Raw genomic sequence first — 18,034 nt, forward strand, 5'->3', positions numbered from 1 at the left:
TCACTTTAGTATCTATTGGATACCTTTACTAATGTTAAGGAAGACACCCACGCTTTTCTTTATAGTTATTTAAATAGTAGTCTATAATTTATTTTCTACTTTTTAGTGCATCATTACATAAAAGCTTGTTATTAAAACGTTTTTTATGAATTTTTTTTCAGTACTTTACATGTTTTATTTACAATAGAGTTACATGACTAAAAACCATTGCGCGCCTACTGAACATCACGTTCAGTAGGCGCGCAATGGTTTTTGAACGCAGCCATTACGTGATGGCGCAGCTATTGAAGGTGATGACGCGTGTGGTGTGGTTGGCTAGACATGCCTACTAATTCGGTCCAAATTTTAATTAATTCATTAAAAATCAATTAGGCATCCAATTAAGTCAAATTTAGTTTCAGATTGCATTGTCTTCATGTCTTGACCCACGTGCCAAATGTGAATCGTATCGGTCAAGTAGAACTGTCCGAATTTTCACTCCTGCGTTTCCGTCTAGACTGACGACAGAGGAAGTGAGTTAAATAAAAGCTTGTAAAAAAGCTTGTAAAAAGGGATTTATCATGATCTTATGTAGGGTAAAATAGAGACTTCGGGTTAGAGTTAAGGTACAACGTGAGGGCGTCTGGATCTCAAAGAAAGCACAACACGATTGAGGCTATTACAGTATTCTTTATTTCTCTATCTCCCGTCCTCCAGTCCCAAAATCAACCTCCTCGCTTTCACCCCCAACCTTCAACTGTCCTCCGCATTCATCCCTACACACCACCTTTCTCTCGCTCACAACAAAGCCACTTTCACTCGACCAGTCGCTTCCCCTTGTACCCTCGTTCACTCCGTACAACAACATACATGTCAACACACCCGGCCTCGCGTCTCACTACATGATACATACACACAGTGACCCGTCCCACGTATTCACCTTTCATACACATTACATCACCACATACAATTACAATTTGATACCTAGAGACACGATACGGTAGAGGTAAGGAGTTACAAAGAGGGTGTGAGTTAGTGAGATGTAGACGTTGATGAGTCAAGTTGTGTTTAGGGTAAGGGTTAATGAGAACATTGAGTTGGCAAGCGTGTTATGGTGAGGGCGATTATCGAGAGCAGTGTTTCTTCCAGAGGGGGGGGGGGGGGGGGGGGCACTTGAAATTTTCGGGGGGGGGGGGGGCGGACACTTATATAAATTATATAAATTTCATTCCGTTCGGGGGAGCGGTAACAAAAATTCGGAGGGGCTTCGCCCCCCCCCCCCCCCCCCCCCCCGAAGAGATGCCTGGAAGAAACTCTGATCGAGAGGGTTGTGGTTTTGAAGAGTGTTACATGACTATGTGTATGTCAATGTATTAGACGCCCCCCAAAAAAAACTGACTTTTTGAGAGTCTGTAATGGGAAAAAATCGATCTATCCTATTTATCCTTCTTTACCAACCCTCTGTTGTGTTTAATTCTTATAAAAGAACAAGTGACCATCTTACCTCATTCTATCGGTCAGTTTGATATCACTGGGTGAATAAGTATGTGTCCCAATGATACGAGTTGCCTTTCTTCGCATCTCTGCCTGTTAAACTCCCCCCCCCCCCCCCCCCTTTTCTCTCAACACGCCAACTATTCCGCCTTATTTGGTGAACTTTGTACAACCACAAAATCCACTACGTACTTTAACCATCTGTAGAAATTAATGTATCTTCCTTACCGTAAGTGGTTCTCATTTATTTGTACATGTCTTCCGAGTTCCATAAATTGTACGTTTTATGTCATCTGAAATTTTGATTCAGATTAAATAACTATATTTTAAACCATTGTTTAATGTAAGTTATAACCTAATCAAAAATATTCCATATATATTAGGAATAAGCCTTCAACATTTGCCCCTTTACCTATAAAATAGTCCCATATTTATAGTTTTCTGAATATAATTTATATTGATTTCTGTTTGGATCTGTAAATGGAGTTTATACTGCCCTATGTATTTGTTTCTACCTCTAGTATTATGGGCCCCTAAATGTAATTTATAGTGCGCAATATATTTTTCGCAACTTCTACAATTATAGGCCCTTAATTAAATGTATACCATTTTTTTGGGCCGTTTCGTGCCATTGTTCTTGCCGAGTGTATATAGTGTATACCCTATTCATGACACTTCATTGTAATATATATGAAGCTATGCACTTGTCACTACATCTAATGTATGATGCCCTATTAATGGGCCCATTTCAATAGTTTATAGTGCCCCTATGTATTTGTCGTATATCTAAGATATAGCGCCTTCCCTTTTCATGGGCCCATAACAATATTTCATCGTGTTTATGTATTTGTCCTACATCTAAGATATATCGCCCTTCATGTTTATAGGCCCATAACACTATGGTGCCCTATGTAGCTACCCCGGCCATCAATGAGAACCACTGCCCATATAGTGCCCTATGTAGCTGCCCGGGCCATCAATGAGAACCACTGCCCATATAGTGCCCTATGTACCTGCCCCGGCCATCAATGAGAACCACTGCCCATATAGTGCCCTATGTACCTGCCCCGGCCATCAATGAGAACCACTGCCCATATAGTGCCCTATGTAGCTGCCCCCGGCCATCAATGAGAACCACTGCCCATATAGTGCCCTATGTACCTGCCCGGGCCATCAATGAGAACCACTGCCCATATAGTGCCCTATGTAGCTGCCCCGGCCATCAATGAGAACCACTGCCCATATAGTGCCCTATGTACCTGCCCCGGCCATCAATGAGAACCACTGCCCATATAGTGCCCTATGTACCTGCCCCGGCCATCAATGAGAACCACTGCCCATATAGTGCCCTATGTAGCTGCCCCGGCCATCAATGAGAACCACTGCCCATATAGTGCCCTATGTACCTGCCCGGGCCATCAATGAGAACCACTGCCCATTACGACGGCCACCAGCGTAAACAAAAGCTACTGCCTGGCTACATTGTTACACCTGGGCCGCTCCAGTTTCACCTGACGGTTATTTTTTCACCCCCCCCCCCCCCTCCTCCTTCAAGTCGCCGCGTACCTTGTCATTCCATCTTCTGGTGTCCGTCTGCCACATTTCTTCCGCCCCTCCTCCAAGAATTTTCTTTCGTCTCCCCCTTTAAAAAAACCCAATTAGATCTACACGATCCAGCAAAACATTTGAACGGTGTTTACCTCCCCTTTTCGGATTACACACTTGAGTGTCAAGTTTTCGATCAATTTGACTGTTCTGGATATGCTGAGTTTCGCTCACCTGATTTTAATTCAAACCTGAGCTCACCTGTTGGATTCGAGGCTAGTGTGTGTGCGAGTGTGAGTTCTGGACGGTCGTGTTTTCGTGATTACTGCTCACCCGTCAACATGGTTATTGAGAGCACGGTAAGTAAATATCGCATGTTTACAGTATCCGGCATGAGGTTACTTATATTCGTACTTTGTTTTCCTTTAATTTCTAGAGATTTTGTTTTTATTATTCTAAAGCAAAATGGTTACATTAAATTTAAAAAAAAAAACAATTAATCATATGCATAACTTTAAACGCAAACATATTTTTAGCATTGTATTTTTTTTAAGTAATTGATCTAGTAGTATCAAATTCTGCTATTTTTAAATCTTATATAAACATTCACAATTTTAAAAAATTAATTAAAATACAGCTACCATTTGTAATTAAGATGGTATGGAATGTACAATGGATTATGCCAAAACTTAGTACATTGGTAATTTTCCCCACACCGTGAATAATTAGCGAGCATTGCCTGAATTGCCTCAGAACTAGTAGCTGTGTCTGTAAAACATTTTAACTCACCTTTGTTAACGTTAACCTTAAAAGTTTTGATACCTTAACCTGACACTGACATCCCCACCCAACAACACATTTACTATGTAAAAATTGTAGAGTAACTTGAAATTCTAAAAAAAAAACACATAAATTAACGAAAACTAAATTTTTCTTAGTTATTTATACGTTTTTCCCTATCAAAAATGTATTTAAAAATTAAGCTTCTGCGTACAACAGATAGATAACTCATGTCTAAAGTTTGGTTTTAGCAAATACATCGGTTATCTCTCTTCGGCGATAAGCCATCTTACTCACGCCACGGAAATTACCATCATCCCTCCTGAGAGGTTACTCATGCACGGTACCATTTCAAATCTAAAAATACACTTTCTATAAATAGCATCTAGCAAGTGGGTATGTTCCTCGCGTGTCGTTTATTTTTATTTTTAATGCCGACTTGGCGAAAAGAGAACCATTCATAGCAACTCCGTGGCCCCCACTAGGTTTAATGCAGCCAATCCGAACGCGCCTTACATCACAGGTGCAGGTCTTACCCAATCGGTTAGCCGAGTGCAAGGGACGTAAACAAGTTCCCCGAGTTTCCGTGCGGTTCGAGGCTATTCCCATATAAAGCGCTGGCAACGAGATGAGATCAGGCAGGGAATTGAGGCGGCTCGCAAATGTTGCGGTACACAGTTTAATTTGTCGTTGATAATGAAAATGCACTGTTTTAATATTACTAAGAAATGAACCATTTCAAATATTTACTTACAATTTGCGTTAGTTTATTCACAAATACCACGAATGCAAAATGCTTAGTTGTAAAGTGTTTTCAGTACTTGTCGAGCCTTTGGTGGGTCGGGGTAGGGGGGGGGGGGGGGGGTAGTAAATACATGACATCATCAACCTTGAGAAATGGGATTCTGCTCAGACAGCTGTGATGATTTGTTACATGAGTTTTTAGATAAATCATAAATGCTATTTTTAAACGGAGTGGAAGATTAAAATGTAAAAATCATTGAAGAGTTGTTTTTTTTTTTAAATAGCAAATGTAGGTTGGCGTCTAATATTCGGTTTAAATGGGGGAGGGGGGCGGAATCATGTCCCCTCCCCACTATTCCCACATATCCGCATTTCTGGTACATCCGTTAAAATGAGCTAAAATCAAATTAGTAATCCCAAGCCTAGTAATGCTTAAAATGCCTTAACCATAAACCTAACTATCCTTTTTAGCCAGTTAAAATAAATACAACAATACTGTTGGTTACTTGATATCAACCCCATCACACTTTGTACGTGGCCAGTTCTTGAGGTTTTTCTGTATTTGGTGGCTTTAGCATATTGTATTTGTTTGTTCTGTGTTGCATATACTTGTTAATTTAATTTACACATTTGGCTAGCTGTATATACTTATTTTATCATACTGTATAACGATGACCTACATATCAGTGGCGTAGGCAAAGGGGGAGGGCTAGGGAGTTACAACCCCCCCCCTTGGCGCCTGAATATTAACTTATATATATGTTATATATATATACATATATATACATATACATATACATATACATATACATATACATATACATATACATATACATATACATATACATATACATATACATATACATATACATATACATATACATATACATATACATATACATATACATATACATATACATATACATATACATATACATATACATATACATATACATATACATATACATATACATATACATATACATATACATATACATATACATATACATATACATATACATATACATATACATATACATATACATATACATATACATATACATATACATATACATATACATATACATATATATATATATATATATATATATATATATATATATATATATATAATGTGGATAAAATGTGTACCCCTCCTATTATCAATACCTGGCTAACCCATTGCTGCAAGTAACTGTATATGTTGATCTTTTTTTTTATATAACTAAATACACTTTGCCTCTATACAACTCCATTCCTTTCATACAAATACATGCAACATACCTTCCTACAACTCAACACACCTTCCCTTTATACAACTGAATGCATCTTCCCTACATACAGCTATAAACACCTTTTCTATTTGCATCTACATACAACTTCCAAAACAACTGCATTTTACATTTACATCTTGCTTATCTACGACTAATGTAACGATTACACACATCAAACGCTCCTCCTGTATTAGCAATCTGTTTAATTATCAACAAAAGGTTATTTCTATTTGCCAGCTAAAACAACCTGGCATAACGCAACAGGTAGATTTACCTTTTTTTTTTTTGCGAGTTCTTCTAGACCAGTGGTTCCCAACTTTTTTGGAGGTACCGAACCCCACCAGTTATATGCGTTCACTAAACACTTCTTAATAGTTTTTGTTTTATTCTCCGCACTGACTAAATCCGATCGTGAATCATATGAGTCGGGCGTGTGTCTTGACCTCAACCAAACCCCTGAGACTGACTCGCCGAACCCCTGGGGTAGGATCAAACCCAGGTTAAGAACCACTGTTTTAGACAGAAGTTGCTGTGTATTACGTTTTCCTTTTACTTTCGCACTTTATCTTGCCTTGCTGTGTCCTTTTGTGATGTTTTGTGCAGCTTTGGGGAAATATGAAACTATTGTTTTTGACTACACGGTCTTTCATAAATATCAGATTACGGAACACCGAAAGACATTAAGCCATAAACAAAAACACATTTGTATCGGTAAATAAATAAGGAATATACTTTTATAATACAAAGAAAATAAAAATAAATAATTTGTCATCACTGGTAATAAAAATTGTAAAGAATTATGAAGATTAAAAACAAATATACGTCTACGATAAATCTTTAGGAATGAAAATTATATTATACCATAGATAACTTATTACCATAGTTTTCAAAGCCTAAACAATAAACACGTCATACGTAAATATCTTGTTTACATTTCGCCATTTACTCTGCCCCCTCCCCTACCCCGACGCCCCACCCCCGCCAACACTTTGCAAGCCCTCCGCAATCACCCGCTTTACACACACACGCACACACACACACACATTCACATTTCAAATTAAATTCGTAAAAGAAAACTATTCATTGCCACTGCCATGTCCACTCATACGAACCCATCCTGTTGTGTTTGTTTATACGCTAGAAATATCTTCCCCGTGAGTACATTGTCGGTGTGCGCGCGTGCGTGCGTGTGTGCTCACACACACTCACTCACCCTTCCTACGGCCGTGCTGCCTCCAACAACACACAACCCAACACGCGTCTGATCTTCCCCCCCCCCCCCTCCCCCTGTTGAATGATAAGAAATTGGAACGTACCACCCTTTCTACCCCCTTCACAACTTAGTGGTGGGGAAAAAAAACTTACCTTTTTTTTTTTGTTAACGAAAACCTAAGTTTAGGTTTAAATAACATACACATTTGAAGGGAGTTTAAAAAATAGGAGAAAAACAGTAAAACATTTTTTTTTTAAAAAGAGGATAGTAAACTTGGTAGCCGGGTAGTTGGAGAGTTGTGGTAAGCAGAGAAAAGTTTGAAAACTTTGGGGCTATTTCTTTACAAGATTTGGACAAGGATTGGGTGTTTTTTTTACGTGGGCTGTTCATAATGAGGAGGTAAGGTGTGGTGTTAGGGTAAAGGCTTTTCTGTTTGTGTTGGAGCTAGGGCTTTCTAAGAGTACTGATACATATATAGTGGTAATTTTGGGATAAAAGTGTATATTTGTAGAGTTATTTATTTATGTTTGCTATTTGTAATTTTGGCTATTTGTGATGCTGGTTATTTGTAATGTTGTCTCTTTGTATTATTGGTTATAACTGTATGTTATATTTCCATTAGAAGTGTTTATTATTTATATATGGCTTTTATGTGATGTTTCTTGATCACCATGTGTCTTATGGGGTGGTACTGCTAGTGTTTGTATAGGGATCATGTTTCTACTGGCTATAAGGGACCGTGCTGCTACTAATCATATGACATCATACTAGTCCTACCAATGTTTGTAAAGCTAACCAGCGTGAAAATAAACGCAACTCTCTCTTAAGACTCTATCACTCTCTGTCTGCTCATAACCCAAATCTAAACATACAGATTCAGTTGGGAGCTTTTATGATGGTAAATAAACAAAGTACTACTAAGTGCGAAGGTAATGGCAGATATATTCGTATAAAAAGCAAAGTCACAATACTTATCTCCCATGCCATAACTAATGCGTTTATTGACCAAAACAGGAAATAATTGTTTTGAAGACGAGGGTCAAGTATGATTATTATAACTGGGTCAGGGAAAGAAAAGGCAAGTCGCTTGATGTGTTTTTTTTCTTCAATCTGTGAAACCTACTGGCGAATACGTCTCGTGTGAATTAACTCGCAGTTAATGAATGTGTGCCTAGGTTAGGTTTTAATTAACGAGCGCTCGTGACCTCAGGCTGTGACGTCACGCACCTGGCCTGATGGCTACTTGAAATTTAAGATTTTTTAAACCTCTAGATTTTTTAAAGAGTATGTTTGTATATGTGTGTGTATGTGCAAGTACACAAGTATGTGTGTGTTGAATTGTGTGTGAGCGCTTTGCTTCTGCACATATCAATCCCACGCAAATGAGTGACTCCAATTAGTGTGGATCCTAATTCCAACCACCACAACAACATAAATAACACCATACCGCACTTCTAATCCTAACCCTATAAAACATAAACACACCTTCAACACCACGCCACAATATAATCCTAACACCATATCACCAACCAAATCCGTACAACAGATATTCAAAGTAAGATTTATATTAGCCTATTATCTTTATACAATTTAACCATATGAAAAATATACCCATTTGATTAAATCATTTAAAGAACAAAGAATTGGACACAAACAAAACGGTGATAAGTTCGTTCACCCAACTCAAATACAGTACATCTAACACTAACAGAATTCTACATCCAACTCTATCACAATTCTACACCTAATCCTAACACAATTCTACATACAACCCTAGCACAATTCTACACCTAATCCTAACCCCACACTGCGCACCTCAATCTAACATTCTCAAGTTAAACTTCATTAACTGCACACGGTGATAAGTTCGTAAACCCAATTCAAATACAGTACACCTAACACTTACACAATTCTACATCCAACTCTATCACAATTCTACACCTAATCCTAACACAATTCTACATCCAACCCTAGCACAATTCTACACCTAATCCTAACCCCACACTGCGCACCTCAATCTAACATTCTCAAGTTAAACTTCATTAACTGCACCTGCGGGTCCTTGAATAAAAAAAGTCTCCTTAAAATTTGGCCCCTCCCTCCCCTCATTAAGAAACAATTAATTCTCTGTCCTCGCACCTCTTAATGGAGTGACGCGTATTGTATCACGGCCGACAACTTTAAGTGACGTCGATGGTCGTATGTGTGAGTGTGGCGTTGTATGTGTGTTTATCTGCTCTTATTGCTGTGGGTTGGAGCTTCTTTGGTAGGCAGTACACGTCACTATGAAGGTCTTAATGGGATATACGTTTCGTATATAATTTTAATGTCTGTATTTTCTCTAGGGTTATCTGTCTTAACGCTGCCTTGGGTTCTGTCTTTGTCTAGGCTTTTCTGTCTTTATTTTGTGTAGTGCCCTCAATTTTTATTTTGTCAAGGGCTAACTGTCTTTATTTTGTGTAGTGCCTTCTACCTTTACTTTGTCTAGGGTCCTGCCTTTATTTTGTCTAAGGCCATCAGTTCTTATTTAGTCTAGGGCCATCTCTCTTTATTTTGTCTAGGGCCATCTGTCTTTATTTTGTCTAGGGCCATCTGTCTTTATTTTGTCTAGGGCCATGTCTTTATTTTGTCTAGGGCCATCTGTCTTTATTTTGTCTAGGGCCATCACTTTATTTTGTGAAGGGCCAACTGTCTTTATTTTGCCTAGAGCCAACTGTCTTAATTTAGTCTAGGGCCATGTCTTTATTTTGTCTAGGGCCATCTGTCTTTATTTTGTCTAGGGCCAACTGTCTTAATTTAGTCTAGGGCCATGTCTTTATTTTGTCTAGGGCCATCTCTCTTTATTTTGTCTAGGGCCATCTGTCTTTATTTTGTTTAGGGCCATCTGTCTTTACTTTGTCTAGAGCTCTCTGTCTTTATTTAGTCAATGGCCATCGTTCTTTGTCCCTTGTAAAATTTAAACAAGATTATAATGCACCCCTCCCCCTCGAACCCACCCTGCCTTCCCCCTCCTACACGTCACCGCACAGGTCATTTTCATACATCCAACGGCTCTTCCTGTCTTGGCACCCCCCCCCCTCCCTCACCTAACCCTTGACCTTATCACGTCATCATCATGTCTGTCATACCCCCAGATTACATACGTCATACCGCGGTCAGAAGCTTCTAGAATCTAAAAACAAAAACACACTGCTCGCGACCTTTTGACCTTTGAGAACCGTGAACCTTCCTCGGCTTACGTCACGACCCAGTCCAAGGGCGTTAACTCGAAAACAACTTCCGTATTTAGTTCCCTTTTAAACTGTGTGGTCGCCTCCCTTCTTAGAAACTTTGCCGGACGCAACATCAACCGGTTCTCCATACACCTCAATCGTTCATTTGTTTCTAAGGGAAGAAAAAATACCTGAAGCCATTTCCTATTTCTTGTAGGTCGGCACTTCACAAGGCGCATTCGGAAATCGATTGTTTACATTTTGGCAACAAAAACTGTTGTTTCGCTTATTACATTTAAGTGAGATGAAAGGAGTTTAATGATTGATTCTAGTGTTTTGATTGCTTGTTATTCTTGAAATATATCTTGTTTATATATATATATATATATATATATATATATATATATATATATATATATATATATATATATATATATATATATATATATATATATATATATATATATATATATATATATATATATAGATGTATTCATCAAAACGGAAAAAAAGAGAAAAGTGAACCATCACATTTGTATAAAGAACATATCACAAAAGTGTCCGATGACTTGTCTTCTGGCCTAATGCACTAATTAACCTATCACTGTGTCAGAGGCGTAACGACCCTTCCCGGCGCCCGAGGGACAAACTTTTGCAGCCCCCCCCCCCCCCCCCAAACTTTCGATTTGCACCCCCATCCCCCCCCCCCCCCCCGTCAAGCTTTTAATTTATCTTAACAACTCATTTTGGCGCTACGCCTCTGCACTGTGTACACGTTTGTGTTACCTTTTGTATACTTTGAAATAATCTATGAAAACGAACGGTTCCCAAACTGCGAGTCACAGCTCCGTAGAGGTGGTGCGCCCCAGTGCTAGAAGGAAGGAGGCTCGAACTAGAGCTAGGTGCTAGATCTAAGTGAGGCGCGATATAACAATTTCATATCGTGATTACATCGTGTTGTATCTGGGTTGTCAATGTAAAACGTCTATACTGTATCGACTACTCCATTGATTTTATTTCGTTTCTGAGTTTCGATTCTTTATTAACCAAATTTGTCCGTGGTGGGATAATTTGTGGATTGAGATGACCGGGGGGGGGGGGGGGGGCGGCGAGAATCTTTTTTAATCAAATATTAAGTTTTAGACAGTACGTGGCCAGTCATATTATAATAGTTCTTCTTCTCTATTTTAATAATTTTATTATTGAAAAGAGGATATACTCCTACGAATTTAAGTATTGTGAGTCAACGTGTTATGCGCCACTTCAGCCTGCTTTTCTTCCTGAATTTGCTTCCTTAATCGCTGTCCAACCATGAACTCGGTACTTTCGGGATTAGCAACCATGAGCATGGATGTAATTGCTGTGGTAGGGGGGAGGTATGTCCAGGGTGTGGGGGGAATTGACTGGGTGTTAAGTCCTAGAACTCAATCATCATAGGTAAATAGGTTATAGTTTAAATACTCCATTCCTAAAAAATAAAACACTCAATAAAAGTTTAAATAAAATTTTCAAAAAGTGAGAAGGCCGTAAGTCAAAGAATATTTTTGAAGAAAAACGTTATCTTCTGCTGTAAAAGAAAACTAAATGTTCACTAGTAAAACAAAATCACAGATGGCCAACTCCCAGTAACAGAAAGATTTAATATCAAAGCAAGTCTAAGTAAGCTAACACAGAAGTATTTAATATTAATTTAAAATTTGTGCTAGTTATTTCCCATGTACAGCAATCAGAATACCCAAGGTAAGCAACCTAAAACTATGTTTCTAAGCATAAAGATGAGGGAAAATTAAAAAGTAAAAAAGGAAATTACGGACTATTTTATTACTAGTCATGTGTGTAAAAGTTCTATGTAAATATTTGTATGTTCTTTGTACATAGGCCTATATATTTTTTTTAAGTTATCTTGTAACTGTAGATAAAAATTTAAAAACCCTTAACTCTTTTGCAACAACAGTCTTATAAGTTGAAGCTCAAATCTTGAGTTATTAATTCCAATCTTTCACTAATGTTTTCCTAATTACCCTAATCACTTAGTTACCTCCCCTTTTAGCAGCAATGTCACGCATCAACAACCCCACCGATTCACTGAGACGTTCCGTCAGAACGAAACAGTATCTGTGTGGGTTTTTTTGTTTGGTTTTTCTTGGTTTATTTGCTCTTGTATTCACATATAATATTGTACAAACCTTGAGATTGTCAAATACGACACGTTCCTTTTATTTTTATGTCATACATCCTTTTTTTTCTCATATATGAATCATCTAAAATGTTATCTATTAATATTAATTTAACCCCTGTGATGGTTAAATATTCTGTCAATTGTTTTATTGAAAATAAAAGCATTTAAAAAAATAATCACTAACTTTGCACCCAACGATTTATACATTATCCTTGTACTTTAATGCAGGGTTCGGCAACCTTCGGCTCTTTTGATGTCAAGATGCGTCTCTTCAACTCCATGCACAATTATAAATACTTTTTTTCTATATTTTAGTTTCAAAACTCATAAAAACTTTGTTCAGCATTACTCGGTAATAATAGATATGACAATAAGTATAAATAAATAGTTTTCCGGGAAGCTACAGTGAGGTGAAGAAACTACTATTAGAGAGCTGACAATCTTCGGGTCAACATATTCATGCGAGCAAGCGTTTTCTTGCATGAATATAATACAAAGTAAAGTAAGAAGCCAACTAAGAAATAAAAATCTAGAGGCGTGCTTGAAACTGAAAACAAGAAGTTATGAGCCAGGTTTAAACAAACCTTCAAAAGGCATGCAAAGCCAAAGTATTCAATAATTATAATTATATAATTTGATTACAGATTTTATTATTCTAGCAGAGCTAGCTAATATACTTTAATGTTTTTTTGTTCTGAACATCTGAGTCTTTTTATATGAATAAATATTATTTCATATATATATATATATATATATATATATATATATATATATATATATATATATATATATATATATATATATATAATGTGTGTGTGTGTCAGTGGCTCTTTAAAAACTGGGTAATTTTGTAAATTGTGACTTTATATAATTCTCTTCTGGGAGACGCTAGAAAACAAGCTGTAAATGCGCTTCCTACCACCCCCACCCCTACATGGTCTGGTGAGCTGTGGTTCACGCTAAATGTTTACAAGCAGAGCCGGGTTTAGTGACGACTATTAGGGGCAGATAATTTAGTTTGAAACGATTTTAAACGTAGGGGGGAAGGGGGGGGGGGTAACTAAGTGGAGTTTACCTTAACGGAGGGGGGGGGGGAGGAGGGGGGCTATCGTCCTTAACGAGCTACTTATAATGTTTTAAAGAAATATTTTCAGTGGCAGCGTTAGTACTGTCGAATTCACAAATTATGAATTACTGAAAAGTAGAAAAAACAACAACTAAATAGCGGCGTATGATATGCCGCGGGTCGGCTCGTATGCATATAATTCTCTTCATGTGAACCATAGAAAACACCACACAGCTTAGCCACCACCCTCATCCCCACCTGTCAGGTGAGCTGTGGTTCACGCTAAATGTTTACAATCGTAGAGCCGGGTTAGTGACGGCTATAAGGGGCAGATAATTTAGTATGAAGCGATTTGAAACGAAGGGGAGGTAACAATTTCTGATTGATCTTTTCTTTGTCTGTAAATGTAAATGGCTGCTTTCACTGGACGGGAGGGGTGGGTGGGGGGGGGGGGGGGTGGAGGGCGGGATGGGGTAGTGTTGAATTCAAATTATGAATTGCTTATAAGCAGAAAATAAAACAACCAGATGGCGGCGTATATAACGTCGCGGGTCAGCTCGTTCATATTATTTTAGCAGTGACTGTAATTTTGCATTGAGGCCTAAGCTGTACATTAGTCAACACCCTGACAAGCCTCGGAATCCACGCTTCATCTTGTGAGAACCACTGATATTGCCACTCTCGTAAACCTTGCAACAGGAACATATTTTCTGTTTTGACAATTACACCCAAAATTATTTTTTTAACTATTTACCGCTTTCGCTTTAAAAATATACATCCCAGTTTCCTTAGATACGGTTTTAACAACGTCAGAGTTATCCCTACTTCCGGTTGGACTAAATTACCCCCGATGTCTGGTTGACCTTGTGTCGAGACTTGTCAAGAATTCTACAAGAATGTCTGCTAGCCGGCTGCCAAAAAAGTTCCGGTTTTTTTTTGTCCGCAGATAAACAACACGGTTCTTGCCGGTGTTTAGTTTTTGGAATTAACTCATTGGTTTAAAATGATTTGTTTAGTGCAATGCCGGTTTCGTCCCTCGAACTAAATTCAAGGTATATACTTGTTAACTAGATCAATTAATAGATACCGTAAATTATTTTAATACGCCTAATTTAATGTTAAAAATTGTTATCACCAACACATTCATTTCCTCAACAAGCAATAGGATTAGATCATGTATTATTAAGACGGCCTTGTATGTTATACATCTATTTTTAAATATGAATGACATTGCATCTGCAACATGTCTAATAAATGAAAAAGAGAACGAACCACACCTAGGTTTAGAGGGTTCTAAAAATAGCCAGTTTTTTAAAAGTAAATGTTTTAATAATATCTAATTAGGATGATGTCATTAAGATGGGTGTGAGGGTGGTAACTAAATTAACGTTAATTATAAGTGGCTGACATTTAATGAGCAACATGTTCACGCACTCTATTCAAATTCATTTATTTAACTTCTAAAATTAGTTCAGTATTAGATTTTCTACCAAGGGTAGAAGGTTTCTTTACTGTAGTGATTTTATACATGTGGAGTATACTGTTTTGAATTTAATCTTTTGGATCGAGATTATAATGAAAGAACTAAATTTTCGGGTAAGTCTAGTTTACAGGAGATAGTGTGTATTGCCTAACTCGAAAGATGTTTTTGATATATATATATATATATATATATATATATATATATATATATATATATATATATATATATATATATTTATATTTATATATTATTTATGTAAGATCATGATGTAAGAGATTATCATGTTAAATATCGTTTCGACCTGAGGTCAAAGATTCTGTTAATGATTTATTCCAATAAAATTGTTTTCAAGAAAGTTTTGGCTAAAGATCAATATGTTAAAGATCATTATTAAAAAAACATCTGGAACGACCTTGCAATAGAGACTGCAACGCTTAGGACCTTCTGTTTTGAGGCTATTAAGTTTAAGGTCATTAGTTGAAGAGCATTATGTTTACGATCTGATGAAAAAACATTTAAAAATCGTTGGGCTAAAGATCATTACGTTAAAAAATACAAATTTTAAAGATCTTGTAACAGATACCACAAAGCTTTGGGCTGTTCTGTTTTGAGATCATTTTAAGTTAGTTAAGGTAAAGATCATCTTGATACAAAAACACACATTACCCATACCATGAAATAGCTTCAGTTCTACAACTTGGAAACGATAGCATAAAAGTACACATGAGTAAAGAGAAGGTACTACACCCAGAAGCTTTATTTTTTTTTTTATTAAAAGATTTTTTTTTGCCTGTTCTACCTATCCAAACTAAATTAGAAGATAATCTATAAGTTTCTATATTATATAGATGTAACAGTGATTAATGCGATGGGGGTATAATCACATTTTTAAAATTAATTAAACTATCCTTGACTGTAAGTATACGGTATAAAACGTATCTGTTTTTAGAATGAGCACAAGATATAGCTATGTTTAGCTGGCTAGATGCACGCGCAATGTGCGTGATTTGTACATTCCACTCCCCATCCACCGCCCCCCCCCCCCACTCAACTACCCCCCCCCCCCTTCCATCAAATACCAATTTATCACGCGGCCTGGCGTCATTTAATTTAATATTGCCCTCTTCAGGTAAGGCTGGGGTTTCTCTTAATAAACCTATAGTGGCAGGGAGCGGTATAGATGGTACTATGTAAAGATGAAAACATCTTTCAAGTTGTAACCAGTAAAACAGGAATAATGATTGGACACACAGATGAATACTTACATGTATGAAAAAATACGACCGATAGCTTTTAATAAATACAGTGTAGGCATAATAAAAAGTAAAAATGTCTAAATATTGTATACAATATATATATATATATATATATATATATATATATATATATATATATATATATATATTTCATCGTTCAATTTTGGCGCCATAATTTCCTATCCCGCCGTTAATTAAAACTAAATGTGCCGGCTGTTTACCCGAATTGAAACCAATTGAAATGTAAACTGGTTGAAAAGGGCTAATATATCTGAAGGCATGTATCGAGTTACCGGCGTGAAAGCCCTGCCGGTCTAGGAGAGAGTTCCTGGCACAGAGAGGCCTGACAGAGCGCCAGGAGTTGCCAGTCAGGCATCTAGACCCACGAGCACTCACACACAGGGATTGTTGTCATACTTGGCGCCGTGTTGCGAGGAGGGGGGCGAGTGGCGAAATGAGGGGGAAATTGTGCCGAGGGAGGGGAAAAGATTTGTTTTGATAAAGATTTCTTGTCCCCCCCTCCTGTGTAGGTGGCGCTAACGTCGTGTAGTCGTCTAGTGTGTAGACCGGCTACTTAGAGTGAAAATGTTCGCGTGAAGTGTTTTCGGGGAAGTTTCGGTAAAGTTTTTTTTTACTAGTCCAGCTTGGTCTATCTTTCAAGCTGACTTGTGTTAAGGACTGTGTGTATTGACTTCTTTCGAGAATGGATTTTAGTTCTTAATTGCCAAGTTTAGGAGGATTTAATATTCATACACGGACTATTTTGATCTGTTTGAATGGATTAATATTATTTTTTGTGAATGTTTTTTTTTTGTTGGTGTTATTTTTAAAATTCGTATATAGTTATTATAAAGATAGTTTGATGGTTTACATTCTTATACAGTAAACGTTACGTTTTGTAGATTTCTCTGCTTTAGACTTTAGACAAATGTTTTGTATTGCGTAGATTTACTTGATGGTTTTCTTGGAAAAATGCTTTATTTAGAAATTGTTCTAGGTCATAGTTTGATCTACGTACGTTATCCAGTGTTAGATTGTGTGTCTACTGTCGTTTAGTTTTGAGGAATTATTTATCGGTTACTTTCAGTTCTTTGCACTGTCCGTCCTATTGACTTATTAACTGCTGTTAGGTATTGATGTCAGAAAAATGTATTCTTCTTCTTCGTCGTTCTTAAATGTCATGTTGGAAGGGATTTCTTCTACTGCAATTAAGTATTACGTGGTAACTTGTTATGCGCCATATAGGCTGCTGTCTCCGATTTCAGCCTGGATTTCTCTGGATTTGCTTCTTGTCCATCCAAGAAAAAACTACAAGCAACAGTTGTTTGATTCAGTGGCGTAGCTACCGTAAAGCAAGGCATAGGGGCCCTTTTTACGAAAGTTTGAGTGGGGGGAGGGGGTGCAAATCGAAAGTTGGTCTCCGGGAATGGTAGCTACGCCTCTGAGGGGCCCACTAACACTTTTTGCATAGGGGCCCAAAAATCCTAGCTACGCCACTGGTTTGATTTATGAGTTTTCTCTCCTAAATGGGTTGCTGTTCACAGTTATCGAGCCTCATCTACTCGAGTGTTCGAACTCGGGACTTTTCGGTTTAGCAACCATGAGCTTTACCGACAGAAACATTTATTGAACAGATACAACAAAATAATTCCAAACAATGATATTTTTTTTCTTTAAAAAGACATCCCAGCGTTGGGTTTAAGACGGGCTTTGCTTTTATTCACATAACTTACATCCATCTTGAAGTGTCATTTCTCGCCCTTTTAAGTGTCCGGCTGTTTTAATTACATGCGGACAAGTGGGCTAACT

General features: G+C 37.5%; 1 protein-coding gene across 9 annotated transcripts in view; it reads left to right on the forward strand.

Annotated features, from left to right (window-relative positions):
* Positions 1-18,034, forward strand: part of LOC131945075 (tensin-1) — a 163,170-nt gene that overhangs the window by 13,985 nt on the left and 131,151 nt on the right. Inside the window, exon 1 of one of the 9 annotated variants that reach the window (XM_059306057.1) lies at positions 16,631-16,843. The exons of the other annotated variants lie outside the window; for them this stretch is intronic. The gene's annotated coding sequence lies outside the window, so the exon portion shown is untranslated. Of the gene's footprint in view, positions 1-16,630; positions 16,844-18,034 lie in introns of those variants that run through there. 9 annotated transcript variants of the gene reach the window in all.

The sequence above is a fragment of the Physella acuta genome, unplaced genomic scaffold (genome assembly GCF_028476545.2).
Source record: "Physella acuta isolate Inbredline_101_S28 unplaced genomic scaffold, ASM2847654v3 ptg000522l, whole genome shotgun sequence".
Lineage (NCBI taxonomy): Eukaryota > Metazoa > Mollusca > Gastropoda > Physidae > Physella > Physella acuta.